The sequence below is a fragment of the Ambystoma mexicanum genome, chromosome 2p (assembly GCF_040938575.1).
Source record: "Ambystoma mexicanum isolate Mex_15411 chromosome 2p, UKY_AmexF1_1, whole genome shotgun sequence".
NCBI lineage: Eukaryota > Metazoa > Chordata > Amphibia > Caudata > Ambystomatidae > Ambystoma > Ambystoma mexicanum.
Window position 1 is genome coordinate 1,118,423,795 of NC_090923.1, and position 26,164 is coordinate 1,118,449,958.

At 44.0% G+C, this 26,164-nt stretch overlaps 1 protein-coding gene across 3 annotated transcripts in view; it reads left to right on the plus strand.

Moving 5' to 3' along the window:
- CCDC88B (coiled-coil domain containing 88B) overlaps nt 1–26,164 on the plus strand; it is a 1,445,666-nt gene that overhangs the window by 623,178 nt on the left and 796,324 nt on the right. The gene's annotated exons all lie outside the window — the stretch shown is intronic.

The following is a 26,164-nucleotide window of genomic DNA, read 5'->3' on the forward strand; positions in this document are numbered from 1 at the left end:
TATAATAACCCTGTGTAGGGGTGTACAGTTGTACCCCTAGCATGTGTTTTTGGGCACATATGTGTTGCCCACAGAGCAGGGTATGTGCGGCTGGCAGCTACATGCTGACGTGACAGTGGCTCTGGGTGTCCTCCCTTTTTGGGACACCCAGGACCTGCCACAGGAATAAATGGATTCCTGAGAAAAGGCAAGATGACCACTGGTGGCCTCTTGGTTTCTTTGCCTTTCCCACTTATTTCCCCCTTGATTCTCAAAGTCCTGAGAAACCCAGCCTCTGTTCCCTTCCCCTGACTGGATGTTGGGTGGAAGGACCATATATGGAACTGGGGCTGCCCATGCTAGACAGGCAGGAGCCTTCCCGGGGATTGCTGTTGTGGGTACACCCCAGGGGTGGGACCTGCCTGAATGGAGAGAGGAGTGAAATCACATTCTGTGATGTGAGTGTCTGGTTTTGGCTGTGTGTCGCAATGCTTTGGTCCTGCCTGAGCACGCCCTGACCGAAACTGAATGAATGCTCTAAAAGGCTGGGAGCTTCCTCCAATCCCCATCCTGTGTTATGGGTGTCTGTTTTGGGGTGAATGGCCTGAATGCCTGTTATCATGATTGGTAGCTGCAAGAATGCACTGTGTGTGATTGGCTGGCTAAGCCTGGCTCAGCCTGAGTGAATAGGGAATATTTGTATATAACTATGGACCCCTCACTTACCTCCTTGTCGGGAGCTGAAAGTCGAAACCGAAACAGAAGTTTTAGTATCAAGAAGCTTGTACCCTGAATCCAGCTGGAGGAAAAAGTCTTCGGCTGCAACTCTTCATCAAATCCAAAAGCGGCTTTGCTAATTCAAGGACTGAACCAGAGAGGACCTGGATAGCCAACCTCTTCCCATAGCTACGAGGGGACATCCTGCAACTGCTGCTCTTCACCCAAAGTGTCCGGGAAGCCAGTGCTGTGTACCTGCCATCCCAAAGAGGTTTTTTATGGGTCCAGAAAAGGAGTGCCTTGACATCTTGAGCCCAAGAAGTCCATCTGTGTCGTCCAGAGTCAGGAGGAGTGTTTGTGAACACTGGAAGCCAAGTTGTCGTGTATCACCCAGAAGAAGGGGTACCCCGGCATAGTAATGCTTCACGCCCTGAGCTGCCAAAGTTCCAAGTAACTCAAGAAATCTTCAAGTGGCACTGCAGCCACGACATCTGTCCACTTTTCCATGCCAGAGAAGATCCAGGGTCCCCGCCTGCAAAAGAGTGCCAGCCACCAAACACTGAAGAAAGCTTCCCGAAGGTCCAGACTTGGTGAGGGTCATCAGTGCTGTCCAAGGTTCGAGTCCAGGTCACCAGAAGCCACTCTGTCATCTGTGCTGTGGCTGCAGCCCCGAAGAACGGAAAGGTGGCCAACCGTGAAATACCAAAACACGACACCTTCTGCTGGCACTGCACCTGTCGCCACTGAATGTCACTGATGACCCCCAAGGGATTTATCTTCATCATCCAAGCCTTGGCAAGGTCCACTTCAAGTTCCATCTTCGTGGGACATCCACAGCCGGCGTAGCAACCCGACAACGGAGAACACAGCAACAGACCTGAATTGCTGCCTTTATGACTCTGTTTGGTTCCCTTCTCCTGCTCGACCCTGACACCCCAGTGACTCCTTCTTCCATGGAGGGGTACATCCTCGAGGGGCATCGTCTAGTAAAGCAGAGAACTTCCACCACTTCGCCTTTCAAGGCACCCAAGGTACTGTGACGAGGATGATCATCTTCCATTCTCAGGATCCATCCAGGGGTCCCAGATTCGTCTTGGATCTTGTTCTCCTGTGGCTTCCCAGGTACTTTGGGGTGGTGGGACCTGTAGAAACAGAAGCAGACTATTAATGAACATATTTGGACTGGGCTGTAATATACCACATAAAGTACCCCTTAACATTTCCTTACAGGTTGCCCAAGTAGGGGGATCCTCAAACAGTATTGTCATTTTACACTAAAGAAAGCATTCTGCCTATGTTCTAAGAATTACCTGCTTTTTTAAAGTAATGTTTATTCGGTGAACCCTTGCCTAATCTTTTAGATGCTTTTTAATGACTGTCAGCAGTTGGTGTATTATAACTAAATGTGAAGGGCCCGAGTGGAGATTACTGAATCTACCAGTGGGACTGCCACCTCCTGCCATTTCACCTCCAAAAGCCAGCACTGTTCTTCAGAGGGATGCCCTGAGACTTGAACTGTTGATGTTGGAGCTACAAAGAGAGAAGTTAGCTTTTCAGTACAAAAAGTTGGAAACAAAAGCAAGTAATAGTCAAAGACAGAGGCACTGAAAACTAAAGAAGCCAGCGGGAGAAAGCTAAGGTGGAGACTACAGCTATACTATTTGGGGGTGTCAGGTCTTCTGCTATCAAATTTATGAGAAATTTGGTTGGCTTGTATGTGGAGGGCTCTGATATTCTCCAATGGATAGAAGTGTTTGAAATGGCTTGTGAGATCCATGATGTTGACCCAAAGGATTGGGCTGGGTGTTTCTTGAGTAGAGTACCTCATACTGGTTATGGCTGTATTCTGAAGCTGAATGTGGAAGAGAGAGGCTAGTATGAGTGTATGAAAGCTGCTTTGATTGCCAGGTTTGGCATGACACCTACCCAGTACCTTAAGAGGTTCAGGGACCATAGGATGAGAGAGAGTGTGTCTTGGGTTGACTGGGTGAGTGCTGCCCATATGAACATGATGTGGTGGATTGATGGATACAAGCTGAAAACCTTTGGTGAATTATCTCACCTCTTGTTTTTTTAATCATTTTTCTGAAGCTTGTTCACCAGAGCTCCTTCAGTACATTGCTGACCAGAACATTTTAGACCCTGTTAAGTTGGCCAAGCTGGCTGACGAGTGGGTCTCCCATGGGCTGTCTCATAAGGATCCCAGCGGGAAGGACAAGGACAAAGAAAAAGGGACCTCTCAGAACTCTGATGAGTCCAAAAAGCATCACCAGTCAAATAAGCGCAAACATTCCTCTCTTGAGGTCCAAATATCTAATGGGGATAAATCCTATGGGGGTGGGAGTAAGAGTAGTGGTCCTCCTGCCGTAAATCAGGCTCCCACTGGTCCTAGTCCAGTTCCTCGCACCCCTGGTACTTGTTGGGAATGTGGGACCCAGGACCACAGGAAGGGGACCCCAAGTGTAAAGGTAAGGTGATTGGTGTTTTGGCTGTCAGCCGACCTACCCTTGTTCCATACCTGAGGTGGAGGCCACTGTCCCCACCTCCTATATGGGAAGCGCTTTTGGTACACCTGCAGAGATCTCCTTAGATTCCCTTGGGCATGCGATCAGTACTCTGAAATGCTGAACACTATCCCGCTGAATACCCAAAGACTTTTAAGAAGTGCCCTCATAAATGGCCAGCCTTCCACTGGTTGGAGAGAGACTGGGGATGGTATGACAGTGGTGGACAGGACCCTGCTCAGGCCAGAGGACTGTAAAGCTGCTCCTCTCAGGACCCCTAGGTTAGCTTGTGGGTCCCAGACTTGCCCCTGTAACCTTAGTGTGAGAAACCTGAGGATATTCTCACTCCTATTCCCCTTGGATCCTCTACGCAGGTGACCAGGGAAAGGCCATCACTTTTGGATCCTGGCCCTGGGTGTGGACAAGCGAGGGATGATAACCTGGGTGGAGGGTTTTTGGGGACTGGAAGTGGGATGCCCTTGGGAGAGACGACCAACCCAACCCTTGCCCCACCTTCATGGGTTATTGTGAGTTACCTCCCCTGACTTCCTCATAATCACTAACAGTACTGGGACGAAGAAGAGGCTTCCAGGAGTAATGAAGACTAGGTGCTTTTACCACTCTGGCACTGGGATGAGGAAGAGGCCTACTGAGAGTTGTAGAGGTCAGGCATGTCCCCTTATTGAGGGCCAGGCAGGGTTGAATGCACTTTTGCACCTGCAGCATCTTAAAGGGCTGCAGGTGTATAAAAGAAAGCGTAATCAAACGATGGGAGGAGAGGCAGTGGTTGTGATGGTGAAGCAGCACCAGAGAGGATGGGAGAAGCAGCAGGGAGCTGTATGTATGCAGCACGCTTACGGTTCATGGGAGTGCGGCATGGGAGCTGGGGCTCTCTGGAACCAAACCAGCACTGAAAGGGGCCCTGTGCAGGGAGGCTGCCCCTTTTTCTGGTGTTCGCAGTGCTCATTCTCCTGGGGTCAGAAGCCGACCCAGGAGTGCCTGAGGGGCAGGAGGTGGAGCACTGGGGCGGAGAACAGAAGGCCGAGAGATCTGCTCTGCAGGAACTTCCAAAGAAGCAACCAGTGAGTTTCGATGAGAGGAAACCCGTATGCAAATGTTTGACCTTAAGCGGAGGATTACTTTCTATCGGAGCGGTTGCGTGCAGGATGAAACACATTTTGAAGGCCTTCGATCTGAATCCTCATCAAACAATTTGAGAACACATTGCAGTGGAGTGGTTGTATGTACATGAAAGCACGTTTTCGAAAGTCTCTGAGTGCTGGACACATTTAAAAAAAGTAATCTACAAAGATATATATCATTGAGATTAATGGAATAAAGCCTTTAAAGGATAGTTCCGGGACTTTTTTTTTATTGTCCCTACGGTTCGGCCATGTGTTTTTAAGCATAAATCGGTAGATCGTAGAAAACTTTCCTATGGACCTTACCCGACTTTTCGTCCATTAACGCACTCGAAATCAGCCGCCATTTTCTGATAATCCTATCATTTCCCCCCATCGACCTGGCTCACCTGCTTTTGCGGCACTAAATCAAATCCCCCGCCCCTGAAACAGACTTTATCAAAACATTCATATTCCCCGCCTCTATCCGTGACGTGACTGTGCTGCGTAGGCAAACGCGCCCAGGCGTCTTCTACGCGACTCCACACAGAACCCGGAAACCAACACAGATCAGCTCACAACACAGCGTGCCACAATTCGGAATATGAAACTGTACTTTAAAATCAAACCGCAAGATTGTAAATTTGGTAAAGTACATTTATTTGACATCAAATGTTTAGAGAATATTCAGCGATTTGCATTTTTCTTTGCTCTCGATCCAAAATAGTTCGTCTTGAGGCAAGCGATGTTCCTTTGCTGTACACAGGGTCTTAGATCATCTCACAATACAGCGCCACAATTCGGAATATGAAACTGTGGTTTAAAAGCAAACGGCAAGATTGTACATTTGGCAAAGTAAATTTATTGGACATCAAATGTTTAGAGAATATTCAGCGATTTGCATTTTTCTTTGCTCTCGATCCAAAATAGTTAGTCTTAGGGCGATGTTCGTGTGCAGTACACAGGGTGTTGGTTTACGATAAAATAAGCTCTTCGGTCGCACTGATAATCGCATGGCTGTTCCAACAACGAGGCACTAGGCCACCACAACGGTCTGTATGTTGCATCTAGCCGTTAGTACCGCGTAAGGGCATACTTGTACTTGGCGATCGTCCCATAAAATGGTCACGGTGGTAACGTTGTTCACGCGGAGAAGCAACTGGCGGTTGAAAAACCCATCCGCCGGTGTCTGGTACTCGTGACACATACAATAATGAAGGATGTACCTGTTTTAAAAACATAAAAAATGAAATTAGTCTCACCATCAGATCTTTATTAAAATTATTCATTTTATATATTAGGTAGGGAAATTATTTCATAGCTAGGACAGTGCAACAGGGTATTATACGTCATTTCCAGTAACCCACCCCCTCTCCTCCGCCTTTTTCAGAGCCGCCTGAGCGCCAGTGGACCACTTCGTCACTGATATGATATAATATGGCATTTGCAACGCGCCTATACACAAGTGTTTCAAGGCGTGGCGAGGCAGGGAGGGGGGGGAACAAGGAGAAGACAGACAACGATCCTACTAGGCCAGGTGTCATTCAGATCGCGCAAGTGCAGGGGTAGGGGGAAGGTAAAAGTGCAAGGGGAAGGGGAGGGGGGAAGTGGAGTACAAGGTAAGTAGCATAAAATAATAAATACATAGGGCCAGCTGGTGGCGAGTGCAAGGTAAGTGCAGAACAAGTGCTGGGAAGGGGGGGCTGTAGGATACTGAGACAGTCCCCCAGTGCAGGGGTTTACAGGGAGGCAGTGCAGGTGGAGAGTGGAAGGGCCCAGGACCGAGGTCGCAGACAGTGGACCAGTTGTAGCAGGGGAGAGGGAGAGAGAAAGCAGAAGCAAAGAGTAAGGTTTTGAGGTGCTTCCGTAAAAGGAGATGGTTCTCCTCAAGATAGTGCGCGGTACAAAACAATATGCCACATAGAACTAACAAGTACAACTTAACCCGTCTTTAAAGCTACTGTATAGTAATTAAATTGCGGTATAAACTCATCTAAAGAGTTACTTACATTATATTTGCATTTTCCATTGTGTCTGTGCGTAGGGCAGCCCCGAAATACCACTCCTTCTATGCCGACGTTATTTCTTCTAATGAACGAACATTAAATGGCTTTCGTTTCTGAAATTATATTCATTATCGTTTCTTACGTTATTGCAACACACCCCCAAAAAGAAGTCTTTCGGGATGGTCCCGACCCGTCAAGGTCAAATAACAATAGAACCTTATACTGAGTCGTGGGCCATTCCGGCACCCGAGCAAAAAATCAAAGCAGCTGACCTTCACTTTGAACGAGCACACATTCCTAGTTAGCTACATTCAGTGTAAGGCCATCTCACAGGACTTGAAATTTACACTCCATCTTTGCATTTTGTCTGCGTGCATTTGCAGCCCCAGCGAACCATAAATACGGAGACATTCTATATTTTTTGAAAAATGATTTATATACTGTTTGGTTTAATTTAATGCGCAAATGAACAAGGGTGGAGAGACACATTGCATGTACACTGAGCAATCACTTTTATTTACACAATACATAGCTACACATATTCAATGGGCCTGCGACATGAGGAGACTCGAGAGAACAGACAATCAAATTACAATCATTTAAACCGTGATGTGTATTTCTCAATGAGCTCTGCTTTAGGTGGACATGGAACAGAGGCAATGTTGGGTGGCAATGCAGTTGTCCCCTGCACAGGTTCGTTCACAACTCCATGTATGTGCCTATCTAGGACATCAACAATAAGTCTCTCAATAAACTCATATTGCATATCCTCAAACACTGGTTTGATCACCCATTGTTTACTTCTTTTAGTGAAGGCCTTATTGTAGCGAAGCGTCCCTAAAGTTCCGGTCGTCCTACTTTGTTGACGGCCAACATTATGGTTATGTGCCAAGACCGCTAGAAGAGTCCGATTTATCATGCCCTCCATGCCAAAATGCAATCGTTTTGGCCTGTACTTTAGGCACATATTGTGGAACACCTCCAAATCTCCTGTGTGGCAGAATTCCGTGAGTCCCCTCAAATCTCTTGTTATAGTTTTATCAAATACAATCTTTTCAATGGCTTTGTGAGTGGGTGATGAAGGAATCAACCACTTCTTCTTCCGTGCCTCCTCTGTGGACAAATGGCCATGTTCACAATTGTGGAAATGTTGGTTTGTGGTCCAGCGGTGAACGTTGCTACAGTGTAGCATTACTGACCGCCATTTTTCCAGTAGAATTTCCAACGACCCTCCACATGTTTTTGAGCTCCACCAAAGATGGTTGCTGATTGACTTGGACCACTGTGAAATACCTTGCATATCTTTTTTTTTACCTGCAGCCGACATTTTTTTATTGATTGTTTTTGCAAGATGCCATACGTCAAATTGGTGATTTATATTTTTGTACTCTTCTCTCATTGTCTTGGCAATTGAAACGTGTCTGTCCGTGGCTATCAGGTCGATCACCATTCCCCGCGATTGTAGTTCTTGCAATGATGCTACAAAGCCAACTTTCTCCATGGCCACTGAGGATGTACTTTGTGACACCTGCACGACCACCGAACTCACAATTTTCTTACTTTCCATGTCCTGAAAGTGGTAGGTGCAGTACTTGGCTGAAAATCCTGGGCTGTCGCACTGTCCATCACCGGCTAGCCTGAACCGTTTGCCCGCGAATGTACTATCAATAGACATTTTTTCCATTCTCCAAGCTTCGCTAATGGCTGGAAATAGATAATCGGTTTGGTATTTGTAGAACTGAGTTTTCGCAATGAAATGGGTTCCCACAAACTGAAAGAAAGACTCTAACTTTTTAAAACTTGAACCACTAAAAAGTGCAGCCGCTGCACAAAGTAGATTGCCTGCTGGCAGTTGCCCCAGCATGGGTTGTGCAGACCATGAGAAAGGATGATATTTTGTACAGGTGGCATGTATTTTAAGGTTAGTGCCTCGAATTGCACGAGTCACATTAATCAATGGCTCCCCACATACTTCCCCACCAACCGAATGCCCACATTTCATCTGAATAATAATATCAATCAAACAACTATCGAATACAATGAATTTGGCCTCTTTCCTTATACTGTCACTCTGCATCCCAGCTGGTTCGGCCTGTAACGTTGAGGACATGTCACTCACATGAAAGGTAGAATCTCTGATATCGTCTTCCGCTATGTTCAGTGATATTGAAGGTGTTTCATTGTCGTCCACTTCATTCTCTTCCATTGCAACATCTGTTCCTTCTCCGGCGATGGGTGAATAAAACAATTTCTTCAACTTTCTCGCGGTCTTACTTTTTGCGGGTGTGGATTCTGTAAATTGATCTCCGACTGCATCCGAACTACCAGGAGGACATTCACTATCAATGGCTGGTGGTGGTATAGCTCCGTTGTCAATCACTTCATATTCTTCCCATTGGCACGATGCATCTCCAGTCTCAAGTCCCTGCCAAAAGGTTTGACAAGCAACATCTCTCGTTCGCTTCACTGTCTGTGTAGATCTAGTTCGTACACCCACTCGCAACTAGAGGACAGATTGGAAAAGGGATGTTCAGTTTAAACACAACTTACAGTATTGAACTATTAACAGTGAAAAACAACATAATATAGTGACCAGGACACTAACCTTCTTTTGCTTTCTTTTCTTTGAAACTTTCTTGCCTCGAACTTCAACATCAGGACGCTGTTGCTCCGACTCGTGTGTGCATGTCTCCACTTCCTCTTGCGCTGCAACGACTATATTTTCATGATAAGCACATCCATCACGCACTGACGCTCCATCGACTCCCTGAAACATAGAACTTTCATTAGTATGTATAATAATATTGAAAACACAAAATGTACTTGGGGACCAATACCCACGTACATCTCAATAGCAAAACACGAATGAACGCTTTGTGTAGAACATTCAAACGACAATTATTCACGCATTGTTGATCTAGTTAGATGGAACTGTCAAGATCCATACCTCGGGCTCCTCATAGACTTCCATTGATGATATTATTGAAGATGATGCTTCAGTCACTCCCTGAAACACAGTAATTGCATTAGTATGGTTTTCTATTTTGTTAAAAAGAACATAAACTTTGTGCAGGCGTCAACGGCTCATCTAAATAGACCTGCACAAATGATCAGTTGTCTAAAATAAATAATGGATATGTAAATATGATTCCATTTGCTCGATCGTTGGAAGTGTCACCACTCAGAGATCTGCATCAACTACTAGGGGTGATGTTCTTGTAGAAGAAGCTCCGTCATCTCCCTGAAACATAGTACTTGCGTTAATAAAGAAGGAAGTATAGCGGATGTAATCACATCATATGATTTCGCTTGATCGAACTGTCAGTATCCATACCTCGAAATGCATAAGAACATCAAGGGACGATGTAACTGTGGTGCACACTTCTGCAAGCTGTTGCGCCGACCCGTAACTGCATGCTCCCCCTTCTTCTTGGACTAATGCTCCATCGACTCCCTGAAACATAGAACTTTCATTAGTAATGAACACAATATTGAAAAAAGAAGACACATAGGAGGGCGACGACAGAAGGACATATCAATGGCTAAAAACGAAAGAAACATTGTGTGTAACAATCACGCTACAAGAATGCAAGATCTGATGATCTCCATCGATGGAACTGTCCGGAAACGTACCTCGAGCATCTGAGTGACATCAACGGTTGTCGTCAATACGTTGGACTCCTCAGCATCTCCCTGAAAGACAGTACTTGCATTATTTTGGATAACAATAATTATAACTGAAAACAAAGACTAGAGGACGAGTACAAGGGTGTACCATTAGGTAAAATAATTACACGATCAATTAAAACTATTGATTTACATGCCTAAAACAAGTCAGTGGCAGAATAGCCAAGTAAGATTACCCGATAGGCGCTTGAAGTGGCTGATGACTGCAATAACGACACGGATGGAGAATCTTCCGCCTTCATATTGAGTGGATACATAAATGGGGAAATTATTGTTAGCTAATGCTACACACTACCGCAAGGCCGAGAGCTAAATCCGTAAACTTGACTCACCAGTGGAGGGATGTGGACGAATAGAGTGGGAATAGCGGTTGAGAGCAATTTTCGCCTCGCTCGCGGTGTGTTCTTCTTTATTAGCAATGATGTGGAGTACATGTCTGAGCTAAAGTGCCTGCTGCAGATGCGGTATCGATCACCCCTCTTGTCCGCAAAGACTTCTAGGACTCTACTTTCAAGCTCAGACGGTGGATATCCGCAATATCGGACCCATTCTCTTATCTGATCTATTGTCTTAGGGAAAACATGCATTATAGTACCTTCAGATTTATTATGGGTCTTCGAAGGGCAACCGCCAATGGAACAGGCAGGCATTGTGGAAAGTTCTGAAAAGTAAAGATCAACAATTCTCTATGAATACCAATGTGTTAAAAAAATTAAATGACACATAAAAGGTTCAATGCAAGGTTCGTTTTGGTTCTTGGAACTATACACGTTATTCACATGCGGATAAGTATTTGAATAACTTTAAAAAAATAGAAAAATAATTTGACTAAACTCAGAACATGTGACTAGTTCCTTGCATGTACTGTCTTGAACGAAAAGAAATTGGATGCAAAATGATTATGGTACATGGCCTTACCTTGACGAACAAACAGTTAGATGCAGGGATCAGAGTAGTTTCTTGTCGTAGAACAGGGAGCAGTTCACAGGTTGCAAACTGACGAGTTTCCTCGAAGTGGTCACGGAAGTTCACAGAGACGAAGAGCAGATAACCAGCACCTTCACGGGTTGACTAGCAAAGCGCAAAGAAGTTCTCATTAGAAATATGAAGTGGGTTATAAAGAATTCGAAACAGGGGTGTGTTTGTGAATGAATGACGTGTATATGTCGTGGCATTATGCGGTTTGCAGGGGGCCGTCCAGCGTGAGGGGGGATGCTTGGCAGGAGACACGGGGTCTGGAGGTAGACATGGGAACAACAACCCATGCTCTATAGACCACTTTGAAGTGTACATGGTCTTTGGCACCTCTTGGCCTTTATCGCTCCCTGACAGCTCCACTTGCCAGCACAAGTACCCCGGTGCGAACTGCCTTTGATAGGGCGGGGGGTGGATTGGGGCGGTGGTCGTGCAGACAAGACTCGTTTGCCGCAGGGCCTCACCAAGGAGAGGCCATCTAACTGCATGTAAGAGGCAGGCTGCAGGATCTAGTACATGGAAGGCAGGGGGGTGAGTTTATAAATACCTCACCCTCCCAGGAGAATATATGGGTGCAGTTCACCCTGGAGACCCTGGATGCCTAGGCAGTTAGTCAGCAGCAGGCTGGCCTGTGGTGGCAAGGCGGCACGGGCCAGAGGGGGTCATCTCTGTACCCGGTGCCCAAAAGGATGATTTATTATGATCAACCATATTGATTATTTACCTATAACCATGTTTTCTATCAATAAAATACAACGGCCTTTTATTGCCAACGCTTGAACAAAGTGGTGTGGTAAGTATTTTTGGGGGAGGAGGCAAGGCCGGGAGGCTTGATGCCAACCCGCAAAATAACATATGTATGTCTGCTGCATATGGGTTCAACGGTTATGTGAATTGAAGGTGGGCGGCCAGCGTGAGGGAGGATGCTGGCCGGAGACATGTGGTGTGACAAGACAAGGCACAGGAAGACTATTCAATGGAGACACACTAGATTCATTTAAAAAATCAAAACAACCATTGTTAAAATATATGTTGGGTTTTATTTTAGATCTTAATTTCAATTGAACATAAATAATAAACATTACACATTGTAAAGTTCCGGTTGCAGCACATCCAGGGAAAATCCGCGGTATTGTCCACTGTCGCTGGGGAAATGTTGTCTAATGGCAAGTACCGCACAGGCAGGTATTACTCTGCGAACGCGGTGTCCGAGCCTCCCGTGAAGCCACCAAGTGAAGCAACGATAGGCCACCAGCCTGTACCACCTGTGAAAATGAAAGATGCAAACTGTATTAAAATGACAAAACTTTCTTATCACTGTCGATTCAGGTAAAAAATGTCATTCTGCTTTGAAAAAAATTCTATCTAGAAAATGCACAATATGGAACCAATTTACATGCATTCGAATGATATGTAGATGTAATTTTATATGTGGGAGACGACCATGAAATAGTAGTGGCATCACTGACATCACAACCAGAGTATACTTACTCGTTACTCGGATTACGCGGACGAACAGTGCCGCGAAGTTCGTGCATAAGCACCATCATCATCCTCAACACGGTCCGTGAGAGGCAGGCTTCCCTGAACTCTGGCAGCTTGGTGATGCATTGCGGACTTGGCTCGCCTTCCGAAATGTAGGCCAAGCACCCGGAATTTTCACGGCAGCAGCAGTTCTCCTCCTCAGTTGGCATTAGCTCGCACCGATTGCACGTGCACCAGGTGGAGACGCCGTCCATGCGACATGGTCCAGGCTCTTCATCCGTTGACTGGTCCTCCCAACTGCCGTCAGAATCCCCATCGTTTTCGCGTGCTTGCCTTTCCAGTAGTTCCTCCTCGGTGTACTCGGGCTCGTACATATACGGCATTATTGTAGCCATTGTGTGGTAAAGAAAGTAAAATAATTTACAGAGATGGTACAGGTGTTCACAAGGCCTAGAAGCGGCGAAGGTAGCTGACCAGAGCACAGAAACGAGTCACAGAATACTCAAAGTAACACAGAGAGAGTAATGGAATCGAAAATCTGCTGCTGTGTGTTGTGAAACGGTGTGTTTATACTTATTGAGGAAAGAGGCGTCCTGCCATTTCCATGGCGACACTTCATTAGCTGAGGCGCAGCGATTGTTGACACGAAACGTGCTTTGGCGTTGGGAAATGGGCGCTACGCGTCTGCTGATGTCAGGCTCAGGGGCGGGGGATTTGATTTAGTGCCGCAAAAGCAGGTGAGCCAGGTTGATGGGGGGAAATGATAGGATTATCAGAAAATGGCGGCTGATTTCGAGTGCGTTAATGGACGAAAAGTCGGGTAAGGTCCATAGGAAAGTTTTCTACGATCTACCGATTTATGCTTAAAAACACATGGCCGAACCGTAGGGACAATAAAAAAAAAGTCCCGGAACTATCCTTTAATAACTATTGAATTCCGGACCGAATGAAATGCTTAACAAACACATATTCATACTTATTGAATACCAAACTGAAAGAAAATGTAATAAATAAACGGAACTATTACTTATGAAGATTACAAATGTATGAAGCTTTCAAATGTACATGTGCCAGGCTCAAAAGCGAATGCACTTTAAACACAAGTAAAATGCATATATGCTGAACCTACAAGTCCATAAAACTTTGAATTAAAGAAACTAGTGCACATTCTTTAAGAGAACTTTAACAATACAAGTGAACCCGATATATATGGAACTCCAAGGTGAATGGAACTTTGAAAATTTACTTTACCAAGTAAATCAAAGAAAAGTATATCAAACAACAGAATAGGAGAAATTGCAAATAATAAAATATGTTTGGAAATCTGAACATACTCCAACCTTCGATCAAGATACTTTTGTACAAAGATCAACCATACACAGAGGGCGCAAGTCTGGACTGAACTATAAGAAAACTAACAAAATACCAATAAGACATTGAAAGTAAATCTTGGGGAAGGGAACCCTGAGGTTTAAACTGCTTTTTGACTTGAGGACAGAGTCTCCAGATATTTTATGTTTGGAACTGTGTTTTTGAACTTGGGGAAGGGAACCCAGGTTTTTGGTTAACTCCAAATCATCCTGAACTTAAGGCAATCCTGAGACTTTATATTGGAAGTGTTTTATACTTGGGGAAGGGAGCTAAAGGAAAGCTGCGAGCCGAACAGAGCTCCAAACTTTGTGATGAACACTGGGTATTTTTTGGGTTGTTGATATCCCTACACATTGAATAGGTTAGTTGTGAGGGCAAGTATAGGTTTTTCACTTTGACTTTCCGTAGTTTTTTTTTGGTAGGGAAATCCCACCATAGCATGGGGCAAGATAGCTCTTTTTCCATCCTGACTTTTGAGTTAATAAAGTATTTTTGTTCATTCAGAATCTGTTGTCCGTGTCTTACTCAAAGATGCCTTCACATTAGTCACCATCCAGCTGGATGGCAAGACAGCCAAAATGTCAGTGATTGTACAGGCTCATGTGCCTTTCCAGGTGCTGCTGGGAAAGGACCTAGCTGAACTGGGGTTGGTTTCTGATGGGCCACCCCTGACTGCTGCTGCAGTCACCAGGTCTCAGGCCAAACATGGTCTGACTGATAGTTACCCAAGCCAAAGGGGAAACCCAAGGCTAAAAAGGAAGAGCAGGAAGGCCACCTCGGTGAAGGGGGCTCCTTCTCTACCTACTGCATCTGCAGTACCCACTGTGGTCAAAGATCCTGACGGACTGGGCCCAATGGTGACCCTAGACTCAACTCCTGAGGGAGAAGAGCCAGAGGACCCTCCTCAGGGAGAGGTATTCACCCCAGGGGAGCACCCTGACCTTCAGTACCTTTTTGTTGAAGGGGGGCCCTCTGGGGTGGGCCTTTGTAAGAGTCAAAGAGAGTGCCACTCTCTTGAGGGTCTGAGAAATACAGGCCCAGGCAGAAGGTGAAGTGCTTATGTCCTTCAAGATTTATTGGGAGTGTGCACTCCTTTAAAGTGAGCCCACTGGGCCAGTACCTGGTACAGTTAAAAGGTTGGTTGTACCCAAGGTCTAGTCGGTCTTTCTTGTGCACTTGGCACATGAGGTTCCCTTGGAGGTCATTTTGACACTAAGAAGACAAAGCAAAGCCTCTCAGCCCATGTTTACTGGCATAGTATGGCAATAGAAGTGGATGCCTTCTGCAAGACTTGCCTCACTTGCCAGTTATCTGGTAAGACTGGATTCAGTGTCATTGCCCCACTGCAGCCTTTGCCATTGGTGGGCACACCATTCAGGAGGGTAGACATCAACATTGTCAGTCTCTTAGACCTCCCACATCAGGTGGACACAGGTTCATCCGGGTTCTGGTGGGTCATGCCACCAGGTACTATGGCCACCAGGCCTAGCGGACTACTGCCCGTTAGGCCACCACCCCGGCCCTTTTGCAAAATCAAGCCAGGGGTCTTACGGGGCGTGGCAGAACGGGCAGCTTTCAGTGTTTCCTCTTCATTGCGGCACTGACCCCTGTGAGGCCATGCCCGCTAAAAGCCCTGGCTCAAGTTTGAAGGCCACTTAAAGCACTGGGTTTTAGGTTTAATTTCCCTTAATCTCTTATTGTCTGCTCAGTGCCCTGGATGTAGATATTGCCATGTCACCATGGAATGTGGTTCTTTACCGTCCTCGAAATGGCCTGTGATTGTTTTTTGCATTATGTTGGGCATGGACAGCTGTTCGTATGCATATGCTTTCAACTGACTCTTGCTCTCATTGCATGCAAACATGCTATTGATTGCATTTGGTTATTTTCTTCTCACTCTGGTTCTTTGGATTCTTTCCTTTCTTTTATTTAAATATGAGTTCTGTGCTATTCTTGATGATGATGATTGAACATTTATATTGCGCATATCCTTCTGGAACCAAGTGTAGGAGCGTGGCTAGCAGCCATGAAGTGAGCAGCAGATCTCCTGAGCTCCCGCCGGATCTGTAATTGATAAGCTTATACAAACATCAAAAGTGCACAAATACGATAGAAGTTTTATGCACCAGAATCGGGAACAGGCCAGAGCAAGCGGAGGCAACTGACACCCAGAAAACCGCCTGAAAGTATGCAGGTGGAATCTGCCAATCCCCAGCGGCGCCCTGAAAGCTGGCAGAGTAGACAATACTACTCCAACGAACCTTATCAGAGCACTACAATAATAGACGTCGCATTAGAGCTTTGTGCAGCCTTTGTTCCGCTCCGGATGGTGTCATCCAAAGACTTTAGGATAGTGGATCAATTGGTTAACCCTATGGTGGCGACCACAAATGTGTGGTGTACTGATAATGTCACGTTGGAATATATTCTTATCCACTGTGACCTATTTGATAAATTACGCTATAGGTGCAAAGAAACATCTATGTGCAAAATTAAAAACCAGGAGACAATGATGGCTCTAACGCCTAATAAAAATGGTAGAACTGTTGTAGTTGATACTTTGCCGGTTATGTCCGTAACCAAGCCAAATAAAAAAACCCATTTTGAACGACGCCCCTGACGAGATTGGTGTAATCCTATCATGGAACACTAGGGGCAATCAGCATTACTCAGGAGAGGATGGGCTATTAACTAATCTCCACTGTTTTTGTATGATCGCACTATAAGAAACATAGCTTTATAAACCTTGCGAATTAGATGGTTGGTGTACCATTCAAAGCTTTGCAGTGAAGGGACTAAGAGGGCGCCCTAAAGGTGGAGTGTTAACAGCTATTAGGCATCCGTGGTATGGGCAGAATACTAAGTGGTCAACTGAGATGGGGCTTGCAGTAGCTGTCAAGACTAATCTAAACAAATATTCCACACTGCTATTGGTTAATATTTACAACCCTTCTAATGGGGTTTGTAATAAAACCAATCTTGATACAGTATCCAAAATCCTAAAGGAAGTAGATGATGACATGCCCATCATGTTAGTTGGCGATTTTAATGCGAAGATAGTACTACCTGATAGCCTAGAGAAATATGAGCTGTGCTCCGGGCCAATAGTCCATGGATTTTCAAATAGATATGGTAAGCCCTGGGCCAGCTTGTTTCTCAAACATCACTTGAAATTTCTGAATGGCAATTCAAGTAGTTATTCCAATCGCAGTCCGACTCGCGTTGGAGGCCGTAGTCTATCTACGATTGATTACATGGTGATGAATGAAAGTGCCAATACTTTGGTGATTGACATGGCAATAGGTTGTAGAGAAGAAAGCAACCATCTTCCACTCTACATGCTGATGACATATACTAAAGAAGAGACCTCTTATCAACTTAATGGCAATATTGAGATTAATAATGCAGGAAATCGGATCACATGGAATCACATAAAACTTGCAAAAGTTAAAGAGATTGCCGAAGTTGAAATATCATTGTTTAATAAACAAATGGCCAATAAGGCCGATGAATATGCTAACGAAATTATAGCTAAATTTGCACATGTAGTTCATAAGATCAAAGAGGTATCTACCCATAAAAGGAAGTATGCCAGCACGAGTGAAAGATGGAATCTTTCCCATGGAAAACAAAATGCTTTTGATTGGACTATACAAAAAGCAAAACAACAACTTAGGCAAAAGATTAAAGATATGAAAAATGCGCAAATGAGGTACTACATCAAAGCTGGCTGAGACATTACCAAACTGATAAGGCTAATGAAACCTGGCGTTCTATCGCTGAATATGCTCAGAATAACAACCACCAGGGCATGTGGGCTGTAATAAATAGTGGTAAGAGGAGACGTCTACCTATAAATAGTGTCCCAGAAAATAAATGGGTTATGCATGTAAAAAACACACTGGTATTACATGAGTCAAAAGGAGAAGTGTGCGAAATAGTGAAGTCGAGATGGTACTGTAAATACACGGTGGCTAGCTTAAAGAAACTGATTGAGCAGCTAAAGATCTCGAGGGCAACGGGCCCAGATGGGACCTCTAATGCGCTATTACGGATGGCGCCAATGAAATGGGCAAATGCTTTGTTTACCCTGTTTCAATGGGTAGGTAAATTTGCTATTATCCCCGATTCGGTGCGTGAAAGCATAATTCTCCCGGTACATAAGAAAGGGGAGTGGAAAGATAAAAAAATTACCGAATGCTGGCCATGTTAGACATACCTGCTAAAATATTCGCAAAAATGTTACTGACTGAATTGAATGAGTGGATAACTAACAATCATATTCTACAGATCAATCAATCTGGTTTTAGAACATAATCCTCCACCATCCATAATATTGTAAACTTAGTGACTGCAGTGGAATATTCCTGGGCTGTCCGGAAATTAACTGTCTATGCTGTATTTATTGATTTAACTGCGGAATTTGACACTATTTTGCGAGATAAACTATGGATGAAATTAAGAAAATGGGGGATGCCACCAGGCCTTTTGCATATGATTCAACTTCTATATTCTGACACCTCTGTAAGAATCTGTTTAGATGGGGAAGGCAAATTATCAGAAGTAATCCCCACTAGGCGAGTTTTCAAGCAGGGTTGTACGTTGGCGCCGACGCTGTTTAATCTCTATCTTGCTGATATGTCAGATGAGATAAGCGGCTCAGGTGCTGATGATATTAAGATCGCAAAGATACAACTAGGATGGTTAGGCTATGCAGACGGTCTTGTGCTGCTCGACTATACGCCCTCTGGTCTACAAAATAAGATGAAAGCTCTGGTACAATATGTAGGAAAAAATGGTCTAGAAATAAGCATTGGTAAAACCAAGGTGATGACTTTTTTAGGTAATGCCAAACAAGGTCGTTCTAACAACTATAAGTGGTATGTGGAGAAGAATCAGATTGAACGTGTTGAATGTTATAAATGCTTAGGTGTTATAATAGATCATAAATTGACTTGGAACCAACATTGGTCTGAGACCAAATTGAAGAGCCTAAAAATACCAGTTGCCCTGAGTCAATTTATAGGAAGACAAGGTGGGTTTTCCGTGCATACTGTTCTACTGTTATATTCCTCGAGAATTGTATCATGTCTACTGTATGCTGCTGAAGTATGGGGAAAGAAATTTAAAAAAGAACTCAAGAAGTTTGAAGGAAAAATGTTAAGACAGCTGTTTAGATTACCAACAGCTGTATCTTGTGAATACCTTTTATTGGAATGTAATTTTAGATATGCCAGTGACATTTTAGAATATAAATCTGCAATGTTGTTTGTGAAGTTATATACCCTCAACAACAACACATTTATGGTTGAATTGATGAAAATATTTAATGAGGTTGAGAATTATCGCAAACTAAAAACGATCAATAGCCTAAGCATGATATATGTTAGATGGGCTAAAGAGAATATGTTTGCATGGGTGTCTGTTTCTCACGCTAAGGTAAAATGTCTACTGAAAGTGGGTATTTACACACAAGCAAAAGAACGAGATATGATTCATTTAGCGTCTATGATCACGAGTGGTCTATTTTTAGAATATTGATCTGTAGACAGGAAAAAACGAAATATCAAAAGGCGTTTCCTCATTCGAGGATAGCGAGGTCTTACCTGCTTTTTAAATTTAACAAATGTGATACATTGGAAATCCTTGGTGCTAAACTTGGTATTACAAGAAACATGAGACTATGCAGACTATTTGGCACTGATATGGACAGCTCCTGATTCTTTTCATTACCGTTTTGGTTGAAACCCATGATACTTTACATGCATCCCAGCAACTACTATCACTCAACCTTATGTTATTTTCCCCTTTCGTTGTGACCTATGTCTGTCTGTTTTGTTCCCCGACTTTCTGCCTCTGCCATTTGCAGCATATCCTTTTCCTAGTTTCCTTTTCAGACCACGGTATGGTTTACACCCTGGGTGGGGTCACAATTCGCCCATAAGAAAAAGGCATCAGCGCTTTAAGACCACTATGGTGGTGATGTGCGCAGTACAATAGCCAATTAGCATAACATAGGTATGTTTAAAAAAGAGACCAGGCACAGGTGTTATTCTCCAACAAGGACCACAAATTACTGGCACAGTGGCATGGGATGTTTTGAATGACAGGATCGTAGGAATCGTGAACTACCAGGTTCAATAAGCCAATTGACAGCAAAACTACCAACTTTATCATGTCAATTGATTTAGGGCTTAGCAGACATGGGAAGAAGATCCCATCCTGTTGCGTTTATAACTAATAGGGAAGAAGACTTTGCATCTTTATTTTTTCATTATTAAGTGCATAGAGTTGTAAACAAAGTTTTACACTGAAGAATAAAAAAAGAATACATTTACTATACAATTTAAAATAAGATAAAAGGACCCTTGGAAAAAGGAAAAGAATAAAAAACAAGAACTAATTTCCAGAAAATAAAACAAAGAAAAAAAGATGTAAAATGTTAAACATTGCAATTAAAAGAGATTATTTTAACCATTCACTCCATCGGCACAGGCATAATTGACTTCAGATGGTTGGCTTATTGCAGCTAGTTAGAACCAACAGATACCTTATTTCCTCCAGCCCACATACGACTCAGCCGCAAAAAGTAGGTTCCAGAATTGGTCGCTTTAATAGAGTCTAAAGTTTGCATACACCTTGATGTAGTACTGACTCAGATTAGGACAAGATGTTAAAACGTGTCTTACTGTTTCAATATGTGAGCCACACAGTCGACAGAAACGTTCTTTAAATGAAATACCCAACCAGACTCCCCGATCTCCAAAGACTGGCAAGATTTCCAGACGCATTGATAGAACAAATCGTATCAATGCCGGAAAGCACCCTTTTAGCAAGTACTGCCTCGGGCCATCAGAGAACCGCCCCTGGAGAGTAACTGTGATCTGTCATAATTCTGTCTCCCAGCATCAATTTTTCCCAAATAAATAGGGACTTTTTCTTCACAGGAGCACCTTAAAGCTATAGCTTGACAGTGAGAAAGGACCATGCTCTCCAATTCTCTAAACCAGACACTACAAGAGTATCGTTCTGCATGTATCACACTCGCATGTAGTAGGGAGGCATGCCTTCCCCCACCAAACTTTATATCAACCCACAGTTTACAAGCAGCAACAAACCAGCAAGACATAAGAGACTGGAGGCTCAATTCCAGTCTTACCACCTCAACTGGTGTTGAGCCCGGTAGGCCCAACAGTGATCTCAGGATTTTTCCCTCCAATTTAGGCAACCAACTGATTGCCATCCTAGGGAAAATCTCCAAACCATAGAGAATTCTGGGGACAGTTGCAGTCTTATAGGAAATCAGTTTTTCCTCCAGCGAACGTCCACCCCACTTGTCAATCACATTCTTTAAGACCAACCACCTGCACCAAATCTTGGGCTTTATTGAATTATACAGGTGGTTGAAGGAAGAGGTAGCTTTAACCTCGATCCCCAAATACCTGTAAGGATCAGTTTGTTCCACTTTTTTTGTCCCCAGTTTCCAACTTGAATTTATTCCCCTCCGCCCCGTGGTCGTTTACCAAACACCATTATTTTTGTTTTTTTGCATATTTATCCTTAGGCTGTTCTCTGCATGAATTAATAGTGCATTTCGGGAGCGTTGTAGGCATATTGGTATTCTGTCCATGATCGCAATGTCGTCAGCATATCTAAGGGTGTTTACCGCTTCACCTCCATATTGGGGAGGATAATTGTGAGTAGCCAACAATACCCTATCCAGATCATACATGTACAGGTTGCACAGTAATGGCGCCATGGCGCAGCCTTGCTTCAAGCCCACATTTGTCTCAATGGACACCGTCAAAGCACCGTCCTGAGACAATCGAACTTGCACCGCTGTTTTATTGTGGAGTTGTCTGAAAGAATAAAGTAGTGAAGAGTCGATACCTGACCCCTTCAGCTTATCCCATAGTTTAGATCGAATAACTGAATCAAATGCTAAACTGAAATCTACAAAGCAGAAATATAGAGGAGTTTCTGGGTATTTCTAAGCATCTGAAATAAGATTCATAAGGACCCACAGGACATGCTTTGTTCCAAAGCCCTTTCTGAAACCAAAATGATGTTAAGCGAGGAGGCATTTCTCATCAGACCATTGGGTGAGCATATCGAGCCAAATCCCCGCAGAGATTTTCGAGCTGGAATCCAGTGTATTCAGCAGCCTTTAACAGCCAGGATCGGTCCTCAGACCCTGTTTATAGATCAGGATAAATTCTCACCATGAACTCGGGACAGTTTCAGTTTTACAGATGCGAGTGAAGAGCATTTTCAGGATCTCAGCCCAAAGGGTAGGATCTTGCTTTAGCACAATGTCTGAAAGCCCGCCAGGGCCCGTAGCCCTAGACGGCTTAACCTTCGTGATCAATTCGCCATAATTGGAAGTCAGCACTTGGTGCAAAATAGGAGTGCCCACCATCAGGGAATCCTGAAGGTTGCACAAATTGGATTCCCAAGACCAATAGCCTTTTTTTACGTGGGCAGCGCAGTCCTCAGCAGAAATGGTACTGACCTCTAGGGCCAATTGTCCGCTTCTAAGGTAGCGAATCATGTGCCAAAATCTCTTTGAATCATGAGTTTGAATGATCCTATTTAAATACTTCCATTTTGCATTAGTATCCTCATAAGGGTAACCTCTGAGCCATTGCCTGTAAGCCTGCTTTATTTCGGTCAGTCTGCTCTTCATTTCCACCGGGGTCAAAGCATAACACTGCCTTACTTTTCGAAACTCTGCGTTTGTCAGACACTTTCTGTCTGCAATTACGGCATCATAGGGGACCCATGGTTTATGGCCCTTCACTTTTACTGTACAATTTTGCTTAAAATGAGCTCTGAGCATTGTTACCATAGATTTTAGGTCTCAATCATACTTCATGAGAGGCAAATCCCCATTATTTCTACAACTCTTTAATTCCTCGGTTAGGCTGTTTATGTTAATCTGGTACCAACAAAGGCGATTTCCCTATGAATTTACAGTAGGGTTAGATTTCAACTTCATCCTGGGAATACCATCAGAAATCTGCAGAGGCATTTTAAGGGTAACATGGTCACCCATCGGCACTGCTTTGGTATGTAAAGCCGGGCCCAGTTCACGGAGGACTCCATTTACAAATATAAAGTCAATCAAGGAAAAGGATATACCATTTGACCAGGTGTAATCAGTCCCCGCCTTCCCCATAGGAAGCGGTGTCAGATCATACTCGGCCAAAATAGCAATCCGGTCCTTATCACATCCATACCAATGTTGCCCTTTCCCCCATCTTTTCAGGGAAACCCACCCCGCAAACAGTCTCTATTGAAATCCCCAGCCAATAGGATACCACCCCCTCTGTTTTGTACCAGCCATCAGAGCAGTGTGTCAAGGACAGCCTCAATAAGTGTGCATGTAAATTTGCCCCCCCCCCACACCCTCCCAGGATCATATAGACCCAACACCAGGGTGTCAATTTGAGTTGACGGAAAGCCTACCAGTACCGTTGCTAATACATTTTCATGTGCCCTAGTTTCCTGGTATTGTGCAGAGTCCCCCTTTGGGTCGACCCTTAATTACACGGTGAGACAACCGAAAAATAGAGAAACCATCTATGTGAAAAGTGGTCGTTAACCACGTTTCCTGCAGGAAAAAAGATCAGGCATTTGTAATTCATTACAACCTGCAGGATTTACCAAAAAGGAACGATGACCCAGCCTATTCCAAGATGGCATAGTAAAGGACACCATCAGATCAACCCCATGTCATTCCTTCTCAGCTTGTGCTTCCAACCATCTACATCTTTATGGATTCTACAGAAGTATGGTGTACTCAAAATCCCTGATACTTCAGATAGCAGACTCCTTACCATGCTCTGTTGCTTCTTTTTTTCAAAATGAGATGTGGAAGTTAAGGAAAGTGTTGTGAAGTGTCTCAGTTATACGACACAAATCAAAACCTTTTAAGTCTGTCTTTGATGTTTGCAGCCCCAGAAGCAGATCTGCAGCTTTGTGAGAGAGATAAAAGCTGCTGGAAGACCACAGAGAGAGGATCCTGCTTGAGTGAAAGGATACTGATGAAAGGTTCATGCTGTACAGCAGAAGCAATGAAGAGAACTGCAGCATTGTGAGAGATGAAAGGTGCCACCTGACAAAGCCGCTTATTTTTCCTTGAGGGAAGAGCTGCTTTATTTCAGACACCAAGACGGTTTGCGAGTCAGAGTGCAAGAACCTGTGGGAGAGCAGGGAGGAACAAATTGCCACAAATCTGGTCAAATTGAGTGGGTGCCTGAGCAGTGCAAAAAGGTAGGGGAAAAAGCATAGCACTGCAGAGCGGTCATCCAGGAGGAGAATTGTAGGAGATAAAAAAACATGACAGTGCGCCACCAGAGATCCAGAGGAAGGAGGAGGATGGAGGCATCAAACCAGGTGACCACGGTTGGATCTTCAACTCTCTGGAATTACCTCAGAGGAAAATGTGCCATCATACAACTGTGCAAAATTCTGGATCCAGGAGGGAAGGTTCCCAAGCCTGCAATAAACAACATGTGAGAGAAAGAGAGAAATCTCATGCTCAATCCCGGAACCTGGTGCAAACATTCCCAAGTGTGTCACACTCAAAAGCAAATATTGTGAGGAGAGAAACCTCAACTTGAATCCTGGAACCTGGAGTGAATTTTCCCTAGCCCACAAAGAACAAACATTGAGAGGGGAATAGATAGAGCGAGAGAAGAATGCTGCCCCAAATCCTGGAACCTGGAGTGAAGGTTCTCAAGCATGTCACATCTCAAGCGGATAATGTGAGAAAGGGAGAAATCAGGCATTGAATCCTGGAACCTGCAGTGAACTTTCCCAGTTGCACAAAGGACATTAAGCATGAGAGAAAGCCTGCACCGATTTTGGAACCTGGAGCGAAGGTTCCCAAACATGCAACAAACATTCTTAGAGAGGGAGAACTCCTGTGCTGAATCCTAGTCCCAAGAGTGAAGGTTCCCAAATGGGCCAAAACATTGTGAAAAAGAGAGGAATCCATGCTGAGTTCTGGAACTTAAGGTTCTCGCATGCACAACAAACTCACCTGAAATCATCATTATTTGCACCGGTTTGCCATGTTTACATGACAATTAACTAATTAATGTCTCAATTAGGTCCAAAGGGTTTTTACATAGGTTGCTCTGTGGTGTCTGTCCATCTTTATAATTGTTGTTTTATAACTATGATTGATCTTTTATAACACACTTAATGCCAGGAAAGGTTTCTAAGCGCGAGCCCTAGATTTGAACTTGTGTTGCTATGCATTGTCTAGCTTCAAAGATAAATGCTTTGCCCCTGAGCTATCCTCCCAGCTTTACCAGAAAGATGTTATGTTCCCTTAGGTCAGGGAGTGTTTTTTTTTTTTTTTTCAGGAACCATCTCATTCTCTGACTCTTGCCAGACTCATATCGGCTTGCAACACTTTACATGTCTAGGATTCTCAGTACACTAGTTAAATACACGCTGATGTTCCTAGAATATACTGTGATGTCAAACTGGAATTACACTGGTTTTGGCAGCTTGGGAGCAAACTGGGATTGTGCAGACAGAACATACTCTGGAATTGTGCAAAATGGTGATATACGCACATTGTTTTGACAGACTTGCAGTTCAATTCGATGCACAAACTGGGACAATACTGGGATTGTCAAATGTAATATACTATGTTGGCTAAACCTAAAAGATACTTGTATTGTGAGTAGTGAATGTATGCTATAATTGCATACAATCCATTACTCTCTGAAAAGGGAAAACTCTTCTATTGTCAAAGTTGTGGTAAACTGGGATTTAATAAACTGAAAACATATCTGGATTGTAAAACTAGGTAAATGCTACCATTGTAGACAGTTTGAGTAGACCAGGGCTGCCACAATGGGAGTACTTATTTCACAAAAGACTTTCCTTCTGTTTTTAGGAATTTCCTTTGGTGCCTTTTAAACTGTATGTGTTCATGAAAACATGTACCTCATCCGTTAAGGCTTTGCATGATAATCTGATGATCTGCCTAAATGGCTATATAGCAGCTTCTTTCAATATTCAGTGGTGCACCAGACAGGGGTGGCGCCTGTCTTTAATAATGTTCACACTCTATCAGGAGCCTATTGAAAACCACATAACGCACAGTCCAAATATAGCCTCAGCGATTACCAATGGCTGTCAAAATAGAAACCAGCTATACACAAATGACCAAGAGGTTTGTACTGCCAACTCACAATAACCATATTTGATTTATGTTACACTCCATTGGCATTTTATGTAGGCTCAACTTGTCTAGGATGTAATGGTAGCTTTGCGGATACAGTACATAGGTTGGCCA